This window comes from Esox lucius, chromosome 16, assembly GCF_011004845.1.
Source record: "Esox lucius isolate fEsoLuc1 chromosome 16, fEsoLuc1.pri, whole genome shotgun sequence".
Taxonomy (NCBI): Eukaryota; Metazoa; Chordata; class Actinopteri; order Esociformes; family Esocidae; genus Esox; species Esox lucius.
The window spans coordinates 17,835,609-17,860,353 of NC_047584.1; the positions used below are offsets into that span (position 1 = coordinate 17,835,609).

The 24,745-nt window shown below is 39.8% G+C and overlaps 1 protein-coding gene across 1 annotated transcript in view; it reads right to left on the reverse strand.

The window, feature by feature from the left end:
• Nucleotides 1-24,439, reverse strand: part of b3galt1b (UDP-Gal:betaGlcNAc beta 1,3-galactosyltransferase, polypeptide 1b) — a 69,604-nt gene extending 45,165 nt beyond the window's left edge. The window contains exon 1 of the mRNA XM_010890897.4: nucleotides 24,345-24,439. The gene's annotated coding sequence lies outside the window, so the exon portion shown is untranslated. The remainder of the gene's footprint in view (nucleotides 1-24,344) is intronic.
• Nucleotides 24,440-24,745: the final 306 nt, after the last annotated feature.

Below are 24,745 nucleotides of genomic sequence, written 5' to 3' on the forward strand. Positions count from 1 at the left end.
CAAAAGCATTCAATTACAAAGTCTTCCCCTAACAGCTGATTGAATGTGCAATACATTACTGAGGTCCCAATTAATTTGTTGTTTATACAACTCTATTCAACAAACTCTGTTAAGCAAAACTAATTTCTCTGCATAGAATCACTGGCATATAGTAAACAGAAATGTAACCAGTAAATCTTGAAAAGGGTAAGAAGCATTGGCCCTTTTCATAATATTAATTTTACCCATAAATTCATTCTTTAGATCGCAGGGTCCTGGATGGTTGTGCACTAAGACAGACACTCAGACACCCAGTGAACATTTCTCTATGGTATTTTTGTCAGCTTTAGGTCTAACTTGAGAGAGAGTGGCAATGAGAAGAATGTCCATAATATATACATTTAATTTTCTATTCACACTAGCAAGGAAAACTCTCCATCTATTTGTTTTCAGATTCTGTGTATTCATGGAGCCGGAGACAGATTTCCTATGTCACTGCTCCACTCCAGGACACATTGAACATCATCTTTAGATCACAGGGAGTATCTGCTGCGATAGTCTCTTACGTTACCTTGAAAGTTGATCTACAACTATTGACATTTTCACATGTTTACACTTCTAAAAAATGTATCTCTAATGCAAATACAGCATTGTAGTGCAAAAACACTCTTATTTGCAACAATCACAGCATAAACATTACCCAAGTGTTTTTACCAGAAACATACCACAAATCTGATATGAATAGAGCATTGAAAGAAAAAAGATAGAGAGCAGAGCATTAGTAACCCTGGTTAGCAGTTTGTGGTGAGCCCAGACAACTGAGAGATGCCCTGTCATTGCAACCCTTGCTGTCACTACCAGGGGAAAAGCAGTAGGAGGACGAAGTCTGTGTTAACTCAGAGGAATTCTTCCATTCACACTCCAAAGCACCAGCAGGTCATATTCTGTCTGAGCGCCGGCAAAACCCAGGACTCTTTAGCCCTGTTAATATAGCTGATGGTGTCTTATTCGCAGATCCCCAAAAGGCCAATAGCAATCTAAGGCGCTATAGCCATAAACACTCAATGTAAGTGACAGGTGGTTAATGGTCATATATATTTTCAATGAGCCGTATGCCCCAGGTCAGAGGTAAATTGACCAATCATGAAACGATCACAGATCTCAGATTTTTCAAAACCAAAATGACGTGAAACTGACTGCATTTTACACCATTCCAGTTGGGACGCAGTAGCTTATTAAGGGGTCAGGGTTGGGTATGTGACTTACTAAATGTACTCGGTTACAGCAGCAAGTTATGTGCCAAAAACTGCAATCAGTAACATAACATTTGGATTTCCGAAACTCAGTAACATCATCTGATTATTTTCTATCTATTGCAAGATAAATCAACATTAGAGGGCTATTCAAGCTATTTCACTCATTAAAACCTTCTGAAACACATGCTGCTTGCCAGAGGAGTGTAGATGGTATGCTACTACCACAAACCTGTATATTACCTATGGCTTTGAATCCAAACTAGTATGTTCTTGCAGTGCATTTCTCACTGGCTGTCAACAAATCAAACATACTGATTGATAGGCAATTAATAGGCAATGTAGGCTACACTTGTTCAGCAGTGATCAGCGATGTGTGAGATCAGCAGTGTGATTCACCTCATGGCAGAACAGAAAGCCATATTGTACACTACTCCAGTGGTTTTCAAACGTTTTAGCCCACAACCCCAACCATTAAAATGCTCAACTATTGCGTCCCTCACTGCAAGCTCATGCGCACGTGAATGCTAATGTGAACACAGACACCTGAATCTACCCTGTGATTAAGCCAACTGGGGATGTAATTTCATACAACAATATATATAGAAATAAACGTGTTTAAAATCTGCAACATCACCTTAAAGTCAATACGTTCAGCAGCCAGTATCAGCTAGGTATACCTGGTTCTTCCTCTTGAACCGAAAGAAGCAAGTGGAATCATATGCCTCACCTGCATTCAGCGAAGGTTGTAGATATTTTCTTCCTAAGATATTGTCAAAATTACCCTGAAACATGTTGCATTTTCAGGCAGTGCAATATAACAGGTGTCCATATTTATACATAGCCAGTAGCCACTCAAGCAAGTTCTGTCGTAAATATGAAAATGATGAATGAATCCTTCATTGTTTTGACAAAGATGCATCCTCAGTAGACTGCTAAACTGTATTTTATTTGAATGGGATAATAGTCCCACTTCTGGACTACTGCAAGTCACTGTTGATAGGGCTCCCTGCTTGTGACAAACCCCTGCAAATGATCCAGAACACCACAGGCTGTCTGGTGTTAAGACTTCCCAAGTTCTCCCATGTCATCTTGTTCCTCTATACAATACACTGGCTTACAGTTAAAACTTGCTTCCACTATAAGACCCTGGTGTCTGCCTTTGGAGCAGCAAGGGGAACTTCCTCACCCTGCCTTCAGCCAATGTTTAAACCCTACATCCCTACCCAAGCTATTTGTTTTGCCACATCCCTTGATCGTCCCATCCCTGCAGTAGGACAGCTCTAACTCGGTCCAGTCAAAGCTCTTCATCATCCTGGCAGCCACCTCTTAGCTAAAACGGTGTTCCTGCTCATTTTCTAAAAGCGTATGACAACCTTGCTTTCTAAACAGTATCTAAAATCACACCAAGCTTTCAATGAAAAAAGTAATTGTTTACTTTTCTTAAATATGTGTAATCTGATTACAATATTTCTAATGTTAAGGTAACACATAACAGTTAAAACCATTCAGCCAAAGTCTCTGTGCTAATTACAGAAAATTAATGTTCTTGATAATAATACATTAAGCCTTTTTATAAGGGGGACATTGACAAACTGGAAAAATTTCTTTAATTCAACCTAAAAAAAAAATGGACAACAGCAAGCTAATATCTCAAAGCATATTCCCTCAAAGCAGTCACTGAGGAGATTAGTTTGAATAATATGGATAGTTTGAATTTGCAGCAGCTTGGCACTTGCTGTTGAGACATGTCATTAATACCCTAAATATGGCTGCTTTGAATGCCTGTGCACTGATGTAGGATCTGTATTTAACTGCCTTGTTTCAGGAAACGTACATAAAAATGCAAACTTGTAATGTTTTAAGTTTAAAAAAGGCTTCTAAAGTTGATCATTTTCAAAATGCCAGACTTGATTTGCCCTAATGTGTCAACAACTACATTTTAATGTATGTAATTATTCCCATATACTGTTCCAGCATGGTTATTTAACTGCTATGAGAAATTGGTCAAATTAAGATATGGTACCTGTAGTAGTAAAGACAGATTTCACCAGAGTTTACAGCAGTATGACATGTAAAGTGATGGATCGCACTGTGAGGGCTGCTAATAGCATACTACTGTGTGTGTGCATCTGTGTGTGCGCTTGTGTGTGCTTTTCTCTGCTAAGAGGCTACTCTTCATTCACAGCACTCTCCTTTCCAACACACACTGCTGGATGTGAGAGCTTGAATGGAAGCTGACAGGTTCTTTAGGCAATTAGGCACTCAAGTTCAAATTAACATCATTCTCAGTCCACTTCAGTGGCCTAGAAATTATTGACTGGACACTAAATAACATTTCCATTGTCCAATAGTGGGATCATATACATTTTGTAGCTATTTTTCTGTGCATAAACATACATTACCAACATTTCTTTCCAACATCCAGTACCAGTCAAAACCGCATGACCAATAGAAATCACTTCTAAGATAATATCAATTACAGGCATCTCAAAAGCTACAAGCATATCAGTACTTCATCTAAATGTTGTCCTGAAACGTTAGCTTCCTGGACGCTAATTATACACAGAAACAGATTACTGTGTATATGGTTTTGAATTCATAGAGCAGTATGGCAGCAGAAAGAGATACCACTGGGTCCTCTGTGAGCTTTGGGATACACAGTGATTAACCTTCAGCTTCAAAACATCCCCCCAAAAACCTGTCAGACATCATTAAGGCAAAGACGTTCTCCAGAATGGATGACATTAAACAAGCAGGAACATCATGTAGCCTATAGTCTATCCAGACGGTAACATAGTCTTACATCTGGTTCTACATCTAGGTTATCCTTTGCTGTTTTCATTTGCTAAAGCTTCATGCCATGTTGTGTTGCTCTCACTATCAAAGATATTCGGTACAGAAAATAATGACTAAAGCACAAGGTCACTGAGTAAACGTTAACATTGAACAAGCAAAGGTACCCCATTTGTCACCTACAACATGTTTACCTCTTTAGTTAATACTAGTGGCTTTAGACCACTTAAATGATTCCCTGAGGTCAGTGAAGAATTGTATTTAGGAAACTCTAAATTGCACTTAGGCTAAGCTGATAGTTCCGAGGTCTGGGTAACACCATTAGGTCCGCTTCTCACTGACCCTCCTCCCCCTAACCCTCTGACCTCCCGAGTCCCTGGATGACCTAAATACATTACAACCTGGTGAAAGCTGCAATAACAGACTGGCCTGCACAGTGTGAGGGGTATAGTGTGATCAAAACCCTTAGAGAAAAACCTCTCAACACTAACTCAACACTTCACTTGTTTACCTGTTATTAAGCCAGCCAAGTAAATTGAGAACCAAAACAAATTCTTAATGAAAACCTGGCCGAAGATGTACAATTGCAAGAGGACAAGACAACAAGGAATACAATCAACAATTAAAGACTGTATAAAAAGAAATAAACACCAAACATGAAATTACAATAAATTCTGCAAGATGTATACATCCACAGATAGGTTTACAGCAGGTGAATCGATCAGATAGCCGCTTGTTCAGTTTGTTTTTGTTGGAGTAGGGTGTGATGAAAGGGTCAAGCTGAAAGGTCTTTTGTAATTCACACATCATCAGTTTCACCCATCACACCAAGACATACATTCTAGCCTCTATCATTATAAATATTTGTGAAGAGATGCATGGACCTCGCGCCCTGGCCTCAGAGTCAGCTGTCCTCTGCTTTGAAGGGACAGCGTGTGTTAGTGTCCAGTGTCCCCTCCAATCTATATCTCCCCTGCAGTGTATTAGATCGTGTTATAGGCAAGACACACCTCAACATGGTCCATTAAATGATGAAGGGTCCTTTTTTACCCCATAGGCCAGCGAGATGTGACCTTACATTTCCGTGTGATATATTTCCCTATTAGGGCTATAGGATCTCTGGGACAAGGATTGACGTTCATTGATTGAAAGATAATTATTAACCTAGCTCTGGAGGGGAAATATTCCCTAATAAAGTTATCCCTCACAGAGAGACAGAAAAGCACCGACAGGAAGAGGTAGCTTAAGTGCCAGAACAGAGCACAAAGAGAGTGCAGTGGGAAAGTGTCTGGGTACATTTCAGTTCATTTAAAGTGGAACTGAAAGTGAAAAAATAAAGCGTTCTAGCTGCCTGTTTCTGAAGAAAGCTTAAGGGGTTGGAGAAATATAACCACTCTGACATTCCTAGTCAGAGCTATGGATGCAAGGACTGACTATCAATCCAAATTATAGTTTGAACCACGTAGTGTTGGTTTAGGTTTACTTTGCAGCAACTCCAGTTTGTACCTTTAATGCAAGAGTGCAATGAGTTCCATGATCGTATGAAACACTGAGATTGGATACTAAAAGAAACAAATGGGGTTATTGAAATGTGAGGCACACTCTCCGTTCTCTATGATTGGATGATTCCAGACAAATATCTAACTGCTATGCCAACATGATATCGTAGAAATCGTCGGTGCAATCTGAATTTGAAAACATCTGCTTCAAATAAAATAATGCATTATGAATATGCATTATGAACAAGATATTAATATATTGCATTCATTTATTGATGAATCGAGAAATATGTCAAGGGCATGATGAATAAGCGAATACATTGCATACAGTTTTTGGCTGGGCTATCAAGCCGCCTGGCTAATGTTTTTGTTTAAATGAAGCATCTTGAAACAATGCAATTTTTTTGTGTTGCCAATTCTTGATCTTTGAAGAACATCTTTTAAGTAGTCGCCTAGGGCAATTTCTTCAGGGATTCTGTGCTTGGATTGCACAAAGTTGTTACAGCAGGAAATAACAAATCGAACAGGAGTCCTGCATAAAGTCAAAGGTTTGTCAGTTCTCTAGTCATTCTATTTCTATGCTCCCTATTTGGTCTTGTCAGATGGGAGAGATCCAAGTGGATAACTTTTGAAAAACGACCACCTGAACATTTTGAGGAAACAGAGAAAGAAGGGGTGGGACAGAAGGCTTAGGGCAGAGGGCCTGTAATAGTCATGGCTGGCTACTATCCAGAACTTTGTATAATGACATTCCTGCTGCCCAGAGCTGCTGAGGCATCAACCAAGTGCCGCTAGAATAGAAGAGGCAGAGTCCAGTGACTATATGACTCATGGTCATTCAATGACTTGCGCTCTTCAAGACCACCAGCATCCCCATCATCTACCATCCTTTGACCAGCCTCCTATGCTCAAGCCTTCAACATGAACTTGAATCGCTGAATACATTTACACATACTCAGAATTGCACTTGGTGTAGTGGTACTGCTACTGATTGGCAACATTTAAGGATAGAGTTAATAAAATCTTTCCAAAGATGACATACAATTATTGTTAATAATACATAGTAATAATTATCAATGACATGACAATTAACTGAATAGATTGCATTCAGTGGAGGGAAGATAGCCTCACACTATGGACGTCTGGAGAAATGACAACTCCATTTATTCTCTAATTCCCTCCCTCTCCTCTCTCACCCTCAATACATTACATTCAGGCAAGTTTGTAAGATTCAGACTGACAAGACAGACACTTCCCTAATCTCACCCCCTCTGCTCCCTCTCTCTCCCTCTCTCTCTCTGTCTCATTTGCACCTATTAGTCAAGAGATCCCACTCAGTCAGATGGACAGACAGGGTTCAACCAGGAGGTGGACATTAGGTTACAGTTTGGGGTGGCAGTGTTGCATAGTAGTGAGCATCTGACTAGTGACCAAAATATTTCTAGATTGAATCAAGCATGGTGACAAGTCAGTTAACCCTAATTACTCCTAATGGCTATTACGGCATTGCGGAAAATAAGAAACGTGTTCTCAGTCATACTTATCTGGTATTAGTAGGGTAGGGTTTAGATTACAGGTTTAAGGTTGAGCCAGGAGTACAACTCCTATTAGGGTTAGGGTTGATAAGGGGAATGTGGAGGGTTGAGGAGTACATATCGGATTGTTCGGATCGTTTGTGTCCCGATGAATCCAAGCGTACCTGACCAGCCTAACTGTTCACAGTCACAACGTCCTTCAACATAACAAGGACTTTCCTCCACAGAAAGGGATTACCTAAAGGCCTTATATTTCCATTACACCCTGCGGACTGCAGCCGGGTTGGTTCTTTAGTCTCCACCAATACAGTTACATAAAAACACTGTTCTTATATATAAATACTTAGAGCTCAGATCACTGCAATGTATTTTACCTCCCTGCAATTTCAGAAAATGGCTTCATTGTGGGGGTTATGGGAGCAGTTCCAAAGATTTGAAAGGTTGTGGGACCGTCACGACCAAACACATTACATTAAGGCAATTCACTCAAAAGCATGTTTTTTACCTTCAATGGACAAAACAAGCTTGCAATTGTAGAAAAATAGCTTTATTCTGTTTTTATAAACTATTTGGGTCTTTCTGCTTCCTTGCCAACCTGCCTGAATTCCTCTCTGTCCGTATGCCTGCCTGCCTCTTGCTATCTGGCTATTGATCTGTCTGTCTCTGTCTGTCTATGACTAAATCTGTCTGTTTCTCTGTCTGTTTTGTCTGTAAGTCTGTTTGTTTCTCTGTCTGTCCATCTGTTTTACTGTCTGTCTGTGACTTACACACTACTTCTTAAATAAAGTGTATTCATGCAGGCATCCACATTTTAGGGCCCATTGGCAATGCAATTTATGTATGCAAAGGCTTCATATCCTTGAAGCATTTCTCTGTGTCAATAGTGAGGCCAATAGTGGAGTTTGTGTAGCAATCTAAGCTCCCCACACCAGACCACGCATGCACTCTGGCGATAGGGGTTCAAGCCAAAGGTCTGGGCCCTCCCGCCCGTCTCCCTCTGCACGGCCATCTCTGTAGCCTCCCCTTCCTGTTTTCCTGTCATTAAAATTAATAAAATATCCCCCAAAATATCTTTAAAAAATAATACAAATATTGAGGCTAGCCTTTATCCCATTCAATTTTATGTATCTACCCAGGCTTTCATGTGTTTGACAATTTTTTTGGGCTAATATTTCCTCTTTGAATTCAATGTATTTACATGAGCGTCATTAGATTTGATTCTTATCTATTTGCAAATTTGTACTGAATTGACGCTTTTATTCAGAAACCAGGCAGGCTATGCAACTGAATAAAGCAGATGGAAATATGTTTCTTGTGAACAGCAGATTGAATCTTCTGATCTACAGCAGGCATTTAATATATTGTGTAAGGCGTATGGAAACCATCCATTTCCATACTCATATGGAGCACCTATACACAGCCAGTGTCTGAAGGACCCAGCCAGGGGACACCTACTCACATGGAGCTTCTATGAAGAAAACCACAACTCCGAGCAAGAAATCTGTCCGAACAGAACAAAAACATTTAATCAGCAGAAATGATGGCGGCTAAGCTTCTTTCCTCCAATTGAAACCCAGTGTACATACATGGGGGGGAAAACGATTGGCTGAATTGTATTGCTCTGACTAATGACCGTTCAGGCTGACACCAGGGGGATGAATATTCCCTTTCTTTCCAATTGATCAACACCCTGCTCGTTCTCCACTGCCTGTTTCTACCAGGCCTTTCTTCCCCTGTCCATTAACACCATATCATAGTTAAGAGAAAAGAAGACAATTCCTCCCCTGATGAAAATGCCTTTGATCTCCCAAAAGCTGCTGCTGCCAATTTCCCTGTCCTGTGGTGCAGCCTCTTCCCCCACTGCAGGCAGTCCAACCTTCATCACTTCCCACCACTAGCAGGACTGCCTTTCTCCCCTGACTCTCTGTCTCCTTTGGTTTCTCTCTCTCACTTTTCCTTTGTCTCTTCCTCTCCCTTTTCAGCCTCTACTAACCAATATGGCCCTGATCCAGGCATCAAGACCCTACGTTAAGATGCTCTTTAATCTTGGCATGAAATGGCCTCCAATGGAGCTTGAAGATTCAATGCATTTACCTTCGCCTCCATCTTTGAAAATGCCACTATTATCTATTGTTAAGGGCCCAATGCTTATACTTCTGCCTCAGTATCACCGTTAATTGATGCAATTACTGGCCCGCCTTGAGAGAATAGCTGAAACTGGCAATGGTTATGATGACAAATAAACACTACACCACAGGGCCTGATGGACAACATACCCAGGCCATTAGCTCAAATGACAACATGCCGTTTGATCTTTGGACGTGTGGTTGTGTTCTCAAGTGATTAACACAGTGTAACAGTTGCAGTCCATATGTTTCAGATTACAACATAGACTCTAGCCTCGCACATAATTTAGGATTTTCTTTGGACGAACTTGTAAGGACAATCCATTACTCTCCACTACATTCTTCTGATGACAAGTCTACAGTCTCCCATAACAAATCAATAGCAACTCCAGGTCCCAGTTAATACCAATCATGCTCTCTCGTTAAACCGGACTAACTGGAGAACATTTATTCTTGCAGTTTGACAGTAAGAGGTCTTTGTGTGTGTTCTCGCCAGCCAGCCATCAATGCACACAAACCAAAAGCTGCTGACTAGCTGACCTTTTCTTCCCTCCAGTGTGAAATTGTCCTAGTGAGAGGTGTTGCCTCACAAATTCAGTGAACAAAAATCATTCTGCTCATGGGTCCTAATAATCTAAACTGCTCAAGTGAAAAGGGATAAATACTATGCATTCAACATCTATATGCAATGCTACTATGGGATACAACCGGAGAATAGGTGGCTTTTACTGCACCTCGCAAAACATGTCAAGTCACCGCAACAGAGGAGAACTGGAAGATAAACGATTGACAAACACGGGAGAGGAGTGATTATGTGGTGCCGGGACATCTTTCCCACATTTCCGCTGGCCGTATCAGCAATGAGTCTTACAATTATGACTGTACAAAAAGGTTTAAAGCAATCAAAAAGGTTTAAAGCTCCCACGCCACTGGATATTCTGTGTAGGTAACCACAACTGAGATGATGGCCCTAAAGGACATCATATGTCACCCAGGCAAAAACCTCTGTCATCTCTTCTGAACCATGCCAAGTGAATTTTCTGCAAAGTCAGCGACAAGCCTATGTATCAGCCACACGCTCATTGGGAATATCAATTACAGTACAGACTCTGGCGTGGCCAGGGAAAGGTCGCAGTCTGCTACAGAGTCACCTTCAGAGGCACAGTCATTCCTCTGGTACAGGTGGGCTCACTGCCATCAGAAGGTGCTTGGTGTGATCAGTATCATATGTCAACTGATGGAGACTGAAGAGTCTCAGACATCCTGTCGGCGGAGAAAACGGCCAAGGGCGGGCACTCGGTGGGCATGACGTTGCACCAGGTTTAGTCGGTCTGAAGGTGTAAAGAAGAGACAAACACGTTTCATTCATTCATCGTCATTTGGAATTGGTAAACAACGAGTGGACCTGTGAATACTTCCAGCCCTTTATAGCTATCGGACAATACCAATACGTTCCTGGAGGACACCATGAACGACTAAGAATTCTGAATATTTTTCAGTTTGGATTTCATTAATGAGTTACTTGAACCTGTCATTGACAAACTAACCAGGATTCCAGGACACCTCAAGCATGCTGCTTCCAACCAGAGAGAGTTTTGTTTCCTGTTATCAAAAGTTTCAAATAAAGCCAGCTGCCTCGAGCCTGCATCAAACAAATTGCTAAGGAAACAATTGGCCAGGCTTTAAAGCAAACACAACACCTTCGTCAACACAGCCCCTTGTTGAAAAAAAATATTTTTTCAGGCATTTCCTTGATTTATTTGACAGCTTTTGCTGGAAGTGCAGAGGGCCAGTTTCGAACCTATGCTGCAGCTCGTCACGTGAAGTGGCTTCAACTGCTGGATATACTGAGCCCTGCAGTCCCTCTGTCTAAGGTGGTAAAAGAAACTTCAACAGGGTCAAATTTACACAAGCCAGAGGGCAAGCTATACATAAGTTAATAATCCAAATGTCCTTGAGCCTTGAACAGGGAACATGAGAGTAAGATTATAGATGCCACAGAGAAAACCAAGCCCTGGCCCCCAGTGACAAGTTGACTGTGATTGGAAGAGCGTGTGCCTCTACTCTCATCTCTCCTGGGTTCCGGCAGCTCCGAACTCTGATCTGTTGTAAATCACAAGCTGTGTTACCGCAACACCTCCCAACAACAACCCGCAGCAACCACAGCTTGTACTTCTTAAAAGATATACAATGGGGAACTGTGTTCAAACTGTTTAATGTCAAACTGTGTTCAAGTGCTTAACTTCACAAGGACCAGCGATCCCCCAGTTACCAGGTGGTAGAGGGCCCGCGACGTTGTCAGGGAACAGGGATCCCACTGCAGCTCGTCTCAGATGCCTCATTAGGCCTCGCTGAGCACCCGGAACAACAACTACAGTACAGTTCATGAATTTAAGTGGTATCTTCATCTCAGAATGGAAAATATAGAAGAGCGCCATAAAATGGCCTGAGCTGAGCGGAAGAAAAGCTGTCCAGAAGTAGAATTTGCCTTACGGCTGTTTACTCCTAATAAGGGGTTGATGTGATGATGTTTCAGTTGAGTTGGGCACTGAGGCGTGTTATATAAAATATTTAGCTGAGCTCTGTCCTCAGACTCCTTCTATTGGAACTTTAGTGGCATGCAATTTAAATGAGGGGACCTAACTCCAGTGGGACTACCTCTCCTGTCAGATACAGAGCTAATTTACTCCATGACTTCACAAATGGCTCTTCTACGCTAGATGAGGGTTTGCTTCCCCCCCAAAAATGCCAGCTTAATTATGCATGTTTCAATTCTAACTAAACACACACAACTCCAGAACAGACATTGTGAGTTGTGGATAGTCAGAGTCATTGTTAACAGCACTTACAATGAACGTTACCTAACTTCACTTCACTTATTAGCTTGAGAACTATTGACCTTCAGGGATCGTGTCTATGTATCACTCATCTGAATTCACCAGCCAAATATGGTACAGTATGGTGTGTAAGAGTGTTCGAGAAAATGTCGATAAGTCTACAGACTTTAAGCAACAATGCAGGTGATACACCACAATAAAAAAGTGTATACCTCCAGTGTAAAGTTTCACTGAAAACGCCAACTCAATCCACAGCTGTTATAGGCTGTTCACAGTTACACAGTGGAAGATCAAAATTAACTGTGTATACTTGCTTCATGTTACAGAGGCGTTGTTTGCATACAACATTCATTTTGTACTAATGGTCAGGCAAAACATGAAACTGGCAGAGGGGTGCTGTCAACAGAGTTACTGGTTTCTTCAAATCCCACACTGACCTCCTGTGAAGCACTATGGCAAACAAACATGGCAGTAAAAACACATTATAATCAGTATGCTGGCCTAAATGTATCAGCATTAATATTCTAGATAAAAAGTATAAAATAGCTTCTTTTGCATTTTCTTTCTTTCTTTCAAAGGAAAACCCCACCACTGGTATTTTTTCTCTTATTTTTTTGTTGTTCTGTCTCTTAAAACTGTAGAGAACGCACAATTGTTATGGTTGTTTACACGGGGACAAAAGAAATCAACAGCCGAATCTGTTAAATAGATTTTTCATTTTTCATCTTCTCTTGAGATTAGACATAGTAAGTTTTGATGATTGACTGGAGCCATTTCCAAATTGAACCACTGGGAGGAGGAGAAAAGAAATCAGACTTACATTCAGTTTTCAGAGCATCAGGGCAGGGAAATTTCCTTTCTGAAGGAAACATGTGAAAATGTTGAGAATGTAGAGGATTACAACAAGTGAATATGTCTACTGTAGCTATGGTATATAAAACTCAGACACTTATGCAGATTCCTATAAGCAATGCGGTAGCATAAAGAAAGTATAATAAATAATAATAAATAATAAAGGAAATGATCAATTGTCATTATCATTGCCAGACCAATCAGTTTTAGATTAAAGCAACATGATTGCATAATTAAACTACTGACCTTTCAAATAAATTGAACTCTATTATCATTCTATTCAGGACTTAATCAACTGTGAAAACTGTTGATACCAGAGGTGGCTCTAGTTTGCACTTCTTCAATGGGAACACAGCAGGCACATACAAGAAGACCTATTCAGCTGTTAAGATTGGCAATGTGCCGATTGTGGTCCCACATCAGACCTTAAAACTAAATCAATCATTTATTTTTGAATAAAGAAATATTAGCCTTTCTCAAACGTCATAAATCTTGTTTGGAGATTGTGTGGTGCAAACCAGAGCATCTGTATTTTCACTCTTTTCCATTTCATGTGACGCAGATTCCTGAATTTAATCAAATGGTCAGCAGTACCGACAGAATACAGCATGCTTCCTTTGATAATTTCTGTTTGAGTCCATTCTTTCCCACTGGGATCCTTTAGAGGCAGGACTTCTATTCTGGGCTCTATCCTTAATGAGACAGCTGCTCTCTTTAGATGTGCATTCTAATGAGCCGGTAAGAAGCACACCTTTCATATTGTGTGCATCATTACTGTTGAGTCATTTTTTTTTAAATAGAACATTACATGTGCATATTTATATGACTACGATAGTGTAATGATAGTGTAAAATTATGTTAATTAAAGCGGGGGGGGGGGTTCAGAGAAAAAAAGAAATGTGATCATTCATACAGGGTGGCGGCTTCTTGGGAGTCTAACTCAAAAAAAGCAAAAGAGCTAAAAAGTCACAAGCTTCTTCAGTTGGATTCCCCAGCTTAATCCTTAACAGCCAGGCTGCAAGCACCGGACAGAGATTTACATGAATGAGTGTGCAGCGCAATGAGAAGAGCAAATCCTGTCTTTCACAGCCCATTATTGCGCACACACAAGGCTCGAGCAGCATGTCTAAAACGCCACCAGAAAGAACCCAGACTAAACAACAACATCTGTGTTTGTCTCATCAACCCCATCAAACAAGGCAATAATAGTTCCTCACCTGCTGTGCTTTTGTTATGAAACAGAATGCCTTTTTTTTTTGCATTGCTAATTTATTACAGTGGCTGGCAACACCTGATGTCCTTTCATCTTTTCACGGTTGGCTTTAGACCATCTCAAGTGCCCTGTCTACACCTGATGGCCCCCGATCTAGTCAAATAAACTCAAAATCTGATCACACTCAGCATGTACAGTAGTCTATGAAAGGAAGGAATATCAGAATGTGGACAAAATCCAGACAAAGAACAAATGTTACTGTAGAAGCATGTATAAAACGGGGCTATGGTCATGGGTTTTATTGAGTGTCATGTGCATGGTCATAAGGGAAATCAAGTCAACCCTCAGGACCTCAGAGACCTCAGAGACCTCAGGGCCCCTCCCATCTGGCAGCTGAGACAGAGGGAGGGAGACCCATAATGTCAATACTTTTGAATTCATTTCTTATGAACATTTGCACTACAGATGGATGGAATGCATTAACACAATTCTGTGGAAAATGGATTAGTTTATGTGCAACACGGTTTTCAATAATATTAGGAAATTGCTCAAATCGAAGGAAAACAAAGTTAGGTAAATAAAGATCAAAATGTCAGTTATTACGTTTTGCATGCTGTGGCTATAAAACACACAGTGTGTAGCGGCTTATCACATGATGCATTCAGACTCAGGATGACGTTTAACCCAAGGGAACAAGCAAAATAAAGTCTGCTCCAAGCTCTGATTACTGACGTTGAGTGTTGAGGCAGACAAGCAGCCGGGCTTTCTCACGGGTGACAACTGGCCTCCCTCACTTTGGAACACTTAGCGGCAACAACATCAATTTCACAATCAACGCCACATCTTTTGAATACAGCGGCACACAAGTGCAGTGTTTCAGCCAGTTAGCGGCTCATCTGTATGAGCCGCCTGCTCATCAGTATGCGCTGAGTGGAACACGAGCTGCTGGGGTTGTATGCTCTGGAGTTCCATTTGATTGCCGGCATTTCCTTCAGAGACCTTCAGTTAAAGACGGAAGAGACAAGTAATGAGGCCGGTGCAGGACGAGTGGAATGATAACAACAGGACGACTGTAAAGGCAGGATGCAGCAGTCACACCCACGGCTGACAGAGAGCCTAAGACGGTGTTTAGATGCCGGGATGTATTCCAAGGCCGTTTCTGGCGTGCACAGAGTTATTGGTTTGATTTTAAGACCACTCCTGCTTGCACACCTCCCAGTAAATTGTGATGCCCAATTCTGCAGCAGGGAGGTGTCAGAAATTGAGCGGGTAGAGAAACTGGCACAGGATTTGCTTTCCAACTCACGATGCAGCTGTCTGAACATTGATTGCACTCTCTGTGTGATGAGATATTGGGGCAGCTAAAGGGATAAATAAGTAAACGAAAGGAAGGACATTTCTTTCCATTTTTTTATGTTTGTAAATTGCCTAGGTAGATATACTGGAGCAATCTTTTGTGTTTCAAATAAAACTCTGTTTCCAAAAAAGTTGGGACATTGCATGAAATGCTAATAAAAACAGAATGCAATGATGTGCAAATCATTTATCCCTACATTTGATTGAAAATAGTACAAAAACAACATATGAAGTGTTGGAACTGAGAAATTTTTATTTTTTGGGAAAAATACATTTCTTTTTTTAATTTGATGCCAGCAACACATTTCAAAAAGTTGGGACAGGAGCATGTTAACTACTGTGTTGCAAATGAGGAGAATGACTGCTCTAGTTTTGAAAGTGAAAGTTTTTCCCATTCTTGCTTGATACAGGATTTCTGCTCAACAGACCTCTTTTTCATATATTTAATTTCACAATGAGCCAAATGTTTTCAATGGGTGACAGGTTCTGAACTGCAGCCAGGCTAGTTCAGCACCCGGACTATTTTACTACAGAGCCATGCTGTGGTAATACATGCAGAATGTGGTTTGGCATTGTCTTGCTGAAATAAGCAAGGCCCTCCCTGAAAAAGACATGGATGGCAGCATTTGTTGCTCCAAAACCTGTATATTTTGTTGAGCAATTATGGTGCATTCCCAGATGTGCAAATCACCCATGCCATATGCACTAATAACCCCTATACCATCACGGATGCTGGCTTTAGAACTGTGTGCTGATAACAAGCCGGATGGTCCCTATCCGCTTTGTCTGGAGGACGCGGCATCAATGATTCTGATTCGTCAGACCACAGGACAGTGTCCAACTTCACCTCAGTCCATCTTAAATGAGCTTTGGCCCAGAGATGGCGTTAACATTTCTGCATCTTGTTTATATCTGGTTTCTTCTTTGCATGATAAAGTTTTAACTTGCATTTGTGGATGCAGCAATGTACTGTGTTCATAGACAATGGATTTCGGAAGTGTTCCTGAAGCCCATGCAGTGATTTCCACTACAGATTCATAGTGTGTTTTTAATGCAGTGCCGCTGTTTTTAATGCAGTGCAGCCTGAGGGCTCGAAAATCCCGGCCATCCAATATTGGTTTTCGGCTTTGTGCTTTGTGTACAGAGATTTCTCCAGATTCTCTGAATCTTTTGAATATATTATGTACGATAGATGATGAGCTCCTCAAACTCTTTGCAATTTTACACTGAGAAACTTTATTCTTAAATTGTTGCACTATTTCCCCATGTAGTCTTCATCAGAGTGGTGAACCTCTCCCCATCATTACTTCTGAGAGAGTCATCCTCTCTTAGATGCTCTAATAATACCCAATCATGTTACTGACCTGTTGCCAATTAACCTAATTAGTTGTGAGATGTTGCACCAGTTCCAGTTTTTTGTTGCCTCTGTCCCAGCTTTTTTGAAACGTGTTGCGGGCATCAAATTCGAAGGAGGCATATATTTTCAACATTATAGTTTCAACATTTGATATGTTGTCTTTGTATTATTTTCTATTGAATATAGGCTTTAAATGCTATGCACATCATTGCATTCTGTTTTTCTTTACATTTTACTTAGAGTCCCACAGTTTTTGGAAACAGAGTTGTATTCAATTTTGCATATCTTTAAATCAACCATCATGCTGTTGAAGGCAGCAAGAATTGCAACTGTGCAATCAAGGTTCTCCCAATATCTGTAATTTCCACTTGTCAGACTTGATTATGCTTAATGAAGAATGTATCAAATGTCCATTAATTATAATCCACATACCAATTCACATATTCTGTTACTGCAGAATGATTTCCCTGCTATAACAAATTATGATGGATGCTTACAGGAACATTTTTAAAAGCCCTCTAACCACATTCTAAACAAGGCATCTTCACCTCAGTATAATTGCAATTCTCTATTTTCATTTTTAAAAACATACATGCACTAATATTTAAAAAACATGATTGAAATGAAAATATAAATAACAACCCTGTGCAGTGGGTCTGAGTAGCGCACAAGCCTGTGTAGCTGGGAGTCTAACTAAAGTGAAATCATTTCCTTTTGCATGATTAACTTTATGGTTAATCATGCAAAAGGAATAACACAGCAATGCAAAATACTATCTTAAATACAGATAAGCGGAAAACTAAGAAGATTATTTTCTAAAAACATTACGGTGTATACATAGTTCCTAGTCAAGTTTAAGGACCAACTATGGAATCAACATATGAGATCGGGGCTAATCAAAGTAGTGAATAGTGAACGTGCCTCATAAGCTCATACCGTCTTACACACTTTAGCATCACATTTTATGAACAATACGTTACAAACAACAACATCTGGAAAATCGAAAAGACATTCCAGTGGTTACTGGCAACATTCCTAATACGCGCGTTAAGGTCCGGAAACATGAAAGTACTGAAGATGTGCAACTGAAACTGATCTCAGTAAAGATAAATGTTTCGATGCATCCCACCCAAGCATAGCAAGCTAGTCTGAAACATGCTGAAATGTTCAGACCTGACAGTCTAAGAGGAGAACTGAGGGGTGGCTGGAATAGCCTCTATACATTATGTAGTTATAATAACAATGATTCTGTGGTCCACTTCACCAAGAGCTGTGGAACACCAACCTCCAAAATGACCATGCCAGTGGGGCTGGATCTGAGCTACCAAATCCCCCTCAGAGAAACCCAATTATAGCTCCAGTCTCTTCAGGAAGAAGCTTTAAATATACTGCACCTCCCAAAAGGAAGAGAGGAAGGCAACTCCTAAAGCACTGCAAAAATACACCTTCTTTCCAAAACACCAATCCAAGTACGGGTTGCGGAAAGGAAACCATTGGGGGAAGGAGACAATGGTGAAAAGGCTCAGGGCATTTAAACAAATCTCTAACAGAATGGCCTATTGGTAACCTGCTTAATGTGTATTCAATCTGACCAACCTACATCCTGTTGATTAATTTAAAGGTGGCAGATTTACAGATGCGGCAGAATATATTATATATACCCCTCTTATGTAATTCCCTTTTTTCTGTTGAAAATAATTAAGCATTAAATGAAAAGAAGACAATACCTATAGTCAACTATAGGTGAGGTTTGATGATCCTAGGTGATTCAATTTCTGGATGAAATGATAGTGGCCTTGAAATAAATAATGAAATGACAGTAGAAGATCAAGAAGTGTTTAAAAGTCCACTGTTTAACCCAATGTCCAAACACAGAGTCTACTGAAGGTTGTGGGTCTTCCAGCAAGTCAATGACCCCAAACACACATCAAAAAGCAACCAGAAATGGAGGAGATTATATTAATATTAATATGGTCATAGAATGTCCAGCAAAGGGTCTATATTTGAAACATATCCATAACCTATGGCAAAATCTGAAAACAGCAGTTGGAGGGCACCATTCATAAGACTTCAAGATGTTTTTGCTGATAAGTTGGACAGCTTGCTGGTAGAAAGTTACAGCACGCTTAGTGATGGCCTCAAAATGAATTTGTATGCAGCTATTTTGGCCAATGACTTTTCAATTATCTACTAGCTCAGAGGTGTCATTACATTTGTCCATGTCATTAATCTTTATGTTCTCAATTAAAACCGTTGACAAAAATAAAAGAAATTCTGCAATGTTGCAAATGCTATAATTTCATTAAGTGACTAATTATTCAATAACATTTTATTGTAATTCAAGTTTTTTTTTTATTCATAAAAAGTGTGTGTCTAGATATTATGCTACATTTCTAATTATATAATATATTATATAATGTAGTTAACCCCACAAGACCCACATCCCACATTCATATGTATGAATCCCTGTTTGTCCTCCTGGTACATCAGTTGTTACTGTATATGAACACATACAGCAGAATCAATTAACCCCGGGTTATTGAAGATACAATAAATACATCAATGTAAAGGAACTAGATTTAACACTAATTAAAACAGATCTAAATTACATAAGGAAATGAAAATCTAATATTTTTTGGATTTTTGAGTGTGTGTTTTCCTAGAGATTTGTAGGAGACGCTATCTGTGTTTTAGTTGTCCAGAGACTGTAAACATATTTTACGTAAATTTTTATTTGTAAATTTGATATGCGGGCATAACCAAAGCATTTCAAGTGTATTTGTGTACAAGAGTGTGAAATTTTCCCAAGCACCTGTGTCTCTGTGTCCGCCTGCAAAGATGCATGTTTTGTTGGTCCATGTGTGGCGAGAACGAGCGCGACATTTGACTTGTATCGATGTCATCGCTAAAGGCATTATGTAATCCAATCGAGTTGTGCACTAAGGAAGATGGATGAGGTGCCCAGCAGAATCTGTTAGATATCAAACCAATCCATTCTCAGAAGGAAATTGGACACCAAACACACCACATCAAGGCTGAGGCAGAGCACAGCCTACAGTACATGACTGACAGGGATGAAAAGACAAAGGGAGAAAATTGATCTTGTGAAATAGCAGCACCCATCTGGTGCAGACATCAAGAGGAATCACATATAGTAGAACAGAATAGATTCTTTGCTAAACTAATTCACCACATATTTGAGGTCACAAAGGCAAAAACCAAGGACTCAGCACATTCAACATTAATATGAGGCTGTGAGCGCCTGTTGAAAAGCATTGCGGTGATAACACTGACGAGAGACCTATTGGCTCTGAACTTGTAAGGGAACTGCACTCTGACAGAAGCACACGACTACGTGAATGAAAGTGATTGGAGTCAAAGGCTGACATTTTCATTTTCTTTGTAAATCTCTGAAGATTGTGCCAGTTTTGTATTGGTATAGTCAAACAAACACTGAGGAGGTATAGGCTACACGCCTTTGTATTGTTGCTGCCTATCACATTCTCATGGTTATGTTTCAAATAACAATCATTCCGGGTGAACGTGAGAAGAATAGTGTGGGAGGATGGCTCATCGACTCCTCATCAAAACAGTTTGGTACAAACACCGCGGTTGAAATAAACTTGTTTTAATTAAATATAGTGTATTATAAATCCAATATGTTATTTTGTTGTATTTTTTATTCCCTTTAATTCGTGTTTTTCTCGCCTACTAATTTTATGATGTCTAATTTGCGATTATTGCCTTGCCTCATTGCAACAACACTGTATGTTCAGGAGAGTTGAAGATCAAAGATCTCACCAGGTTGTTCAGATTTTTATACACTGCTTGCTCAACCACAAACAATTGTTTTGCACATATGCGGGAGCGGAGCGCATTTGAGCTAGACAAGCCCACATGTACCATGTTAAATAATCACATTTACAAACAAAAAAATAAGCCCTGGCAAATATCGCTATACTTAATGGAACCTACAACATCATCCCATTTTGTAGGTTAATAGGCTGCTTGAATGTCACTCACATATCAGCTTTGAAAATAACCTCATCATGTTTTGGCCATCGAGAAAAAGGCAAATGGTCAACAAGGAGGCTAAAGCACGTTCTGCCATTTCACAATAGCCTGTAATCTATCATTATAACTGCTTAAAATAATATTTTTTGCAGTTGAGTTTACTGTTTACTGAAGATGTGTTTGGTAGGCGGCAAATGGCCAATGCTGATGCACATATTAAGATCAGATCGGAACTAAGCAACAAAAGCGCTCACATGGCTTTGCAAGAAATCATGCAGCAAGTTTATATACTCTGGTGACACAAAAGAGCGTAGATTGACCACGTGTACTAAAAGTAGTCACCCCTTTTTGCGACATCAAAACAATACTGCAACAATGCAAGACTGACCAGCATTCTGTAACTAGCATCTTCATGAGGACTGTATTACGCTTTACTTACACTTCTCCCTCTCCATCCAGGTACTAGAGCTATACTGGGCCCATGGGAGTATCTTATTCCCAACATTAATTAACCATCAAAGGCAAATCCAAATTTGGATTTAAAATGGAGAAAAGTTGAAATGCTTTACTTTGCCAAAATGTACCTTTAAGTTCCAGTACGGCCAGGACAAGTAGTAAGTTATATGGATCAATCAAAGCCAGCTAATTTCTCCAAGGAGGTGTTAGTCTTTCATCCTGACTTCAGTAGGATCTAAAATCTGCTCTGGCAGAAGAAATGACATTTGGCCTCCGCTTCTGTGCACCTCAGACATTGGTCTTTAAGGGACAGATTCTTATGTTTGATCCCCCTATTCAATATTAGTTTTTTACTAAACCTATTTCAACATTGAGTCAATGCTGACAAGTATTGGTATTTGTTCCAGATTATCCTTGTTTTTAACAACATATCCAACTGGAATATAAAAATATCAAAACAACATATTTACACATTACAATATTATACAATGTATTATTATTCAACACATACAGAGGAAAAAACAAACACAATCTTAAGTAAAAAGGTTCCGTAACAGCTGTTAAACACTCCCTGGAGGTACTCATTTCTCAAATGTTAGTGAGTTTTGGAGATCAAGCCACACAAAAGATTCAAGAAAAACAAAAGGCAGTAAGCAACAAAGTGGAAATTGCAGGAAGCACTAGAGTTAGCTATCCATGTGCCTGGGTGAACTGAATTGTACTGAACCTATTGCTTGTAATAAAGTGTAATGCAGAATGACAAACTGCATCCAATGATTTCAGAAAAGTGGCAGCTGCATTCATATAGACTATATGGCCATAGGCTATAACTTGAATGAATGCTTACTGAACAATTTGTTTTTTGCTATACAACAAAATACAATGCTGTTTCCTCTAGAAGAAGTTTAATCTTGTATTTCCTAACTCATCAACATGATTGTTAGGGTCAGATATTTATAAGCGGTCACACAATACGAGGGCACCATTAAGTACGTAGTCTATGTATAAATCATAGATACTAGTATCAGTTCAACTTGGTCAAGTCAATAAAGGCAGATTGTAGCTCCCGAAAGATCTGGGTCAAATGGGGGCACATTACCATACACAACCGTGTCCTCTCTATGAATGTGAATGCTGTTTATGTAGACAATAGAAAGCACAGGCCCTAAATGTTATCCCTGTGGGACACCTGTGCTAGTACCAAGGAATACTGATTTAACACCACTCACAAGTCCTACATTGCATCATGTTTGTCAAAACTGCCAGTTCAGCGAACCACCCTGTGACTGGACCAGGCCAATGTGGGTTGTATTGGACTGGCCATGCTGCTGGCTTGGCTTGGACTCGGTGACTCTCTTGGACTGGATTAGCATGGAAATGGTGGTAAATACTGTAACTGCTATTGTAATTAATAAAATGGACTAGCTGTTTAATTCTCATGAGTGACTTTATGTTTTAAGTCATGATTATGCTTTTAAGAATCAGACATAACATGCAGAGAGAATTAGCTCATATCATGTATGCTACAGTTGTCCAAATGCAGAATAATATGCATGCATGGATGGATGGCCATTTGGGATGTATTGTGTGTGTGTGTGTGTGTGTGTGTGTGTGTTAGTGTTTCTGATTTAACTACATAATGCGGACAGGAATGTCCCCAAACTATAGTTAGATCAAAACATGATAAATTGGGACTTTTTATCAGTCCCCATTTTGAGAAATAAATTTTTCTGTGTTAAGTGTTCGGTTTAGGGCAAAACTAAAAATTAGGTTTAGGGTTAGAATTAGGGTTGGGGTTAAGCAATAATGGTTATGTTTAGGGATAGGAATTAGGCCTAGGTTATGTTTAGGCATACATGTTAGGTTATCCAGGTTAATGTTTGGGTTACGTTGAGGTTAAGGTTTATTGTTAGGGTAAAGATTAGTAGGGATTTTTCAGGGGCAATCAACTTTGGTGATTGCCGCATATAGATAGCTAGATAAAAGTATGTTTGTCTGTGTCTGTGTGTGCAGGCAGCAAAGCAGGTTTAATAAATACACCATTAAAATGACTCAACTACAATATAATATAATTTTACCAAATTGTCATCATGTATTGTACACAGACACAGTCTGTGTATACTACGTTACATGAAGTAGCTCCTACAACATTATACATTCAGTAAAAGCCTGAAATAGGCCTCCTAAGCATACATGTCTTTCAGTCTCCCCATCTGTGAAGAGATTATACATACACAGGGAGGGAGCTATGACAGACACCATGGTATGACATGAAAGTGCCAGAAGGAGAGCAAGAGCGCTAGAGCTATGAGAAGAAACATCTGTACACAGCTGAAAATGGAACTGAGATGGTCATGTGGCAGGCCAAAATCAGAAAGTATAACTTTTATTTTCAAGAGGATGAATGCTCTAATATAACTTTACTAGAAGCATGAGTGTAACAACAGCCTGTGAAAATATGGTCTTAAGTCCCCCCTTTACCAACTCAGGATTAATTAATAGTAATAGTAAAATACATTAATGCAAAATAAAATTATTCGTTTCATGATTAGAAAACATCTTCTAATATTTAGAATTTTGTCATCTAATGTTTTCAGTTGTTTTATTCCCAAACAAGAAAGTTTTTAATATGAGAAAATAGTGGGAAAAAGTGATAAGCTATTTTAGTCATGGACTGTTCATTTTGAAGCTGGCAAGTCCAATCATGGTCAAAAGAGTCTTTATTCTATAATAAGGGATGCCCAGTGCTGCACAGTTGAGCAGAAATCTTACATTACAACGCTTGCATTCAGCGGAGGGCACGGGAACACGCGGATACCAGAGCTACACCATAGACATTTAGGGGAGTCAAAGAACGAGATACCTCGAGACTGAACAGAAACGATTTGAACAATGAATAGTAGCCTCATAAGAGCTGACTGGCACCGGGAATGCAACCGTAAATATTGCAGTAAACTCATTTACATTGATATTTTAAACGGTAGTTAAATCCTCAGTACGGGCTGCAAAACATCAAATGAACGTGCCTCTAAAACAATGCAACAAACGATAGAAACGCAAACTGAGCCTACCTCTTCTACCGTCTTCATCCCATTCAGACGTCTGGTCCTGATGCGACAGCGGTGCCTTGATCAGCATCCTAACGCAAAAGTCGATATGTCTCGAGGAAGCATGATCGTACAGCATGGAGCTGAAGCTCATACGTTGACAAGAGACCCCTCCAATCAGAGAGTAATCCGATAGAGTAGTAGCCAATCCACATGAAATAAAGAAAGCTACTTTACATAGTGTAGCAAGGTCGAATGACGTTATAAGAGTATTTCCAGTCAGCTTTATTTTTAAAACGTGTTTTGCGAACTGCTGTCCAGTTCTCTCTAATAGTAACACAAGTAGGTTTGATCACGGGGGAAGTGTGACATTTATATGTATAGAATACATGTATACATTCCCACCAAGACTAAAAAATGAAAGC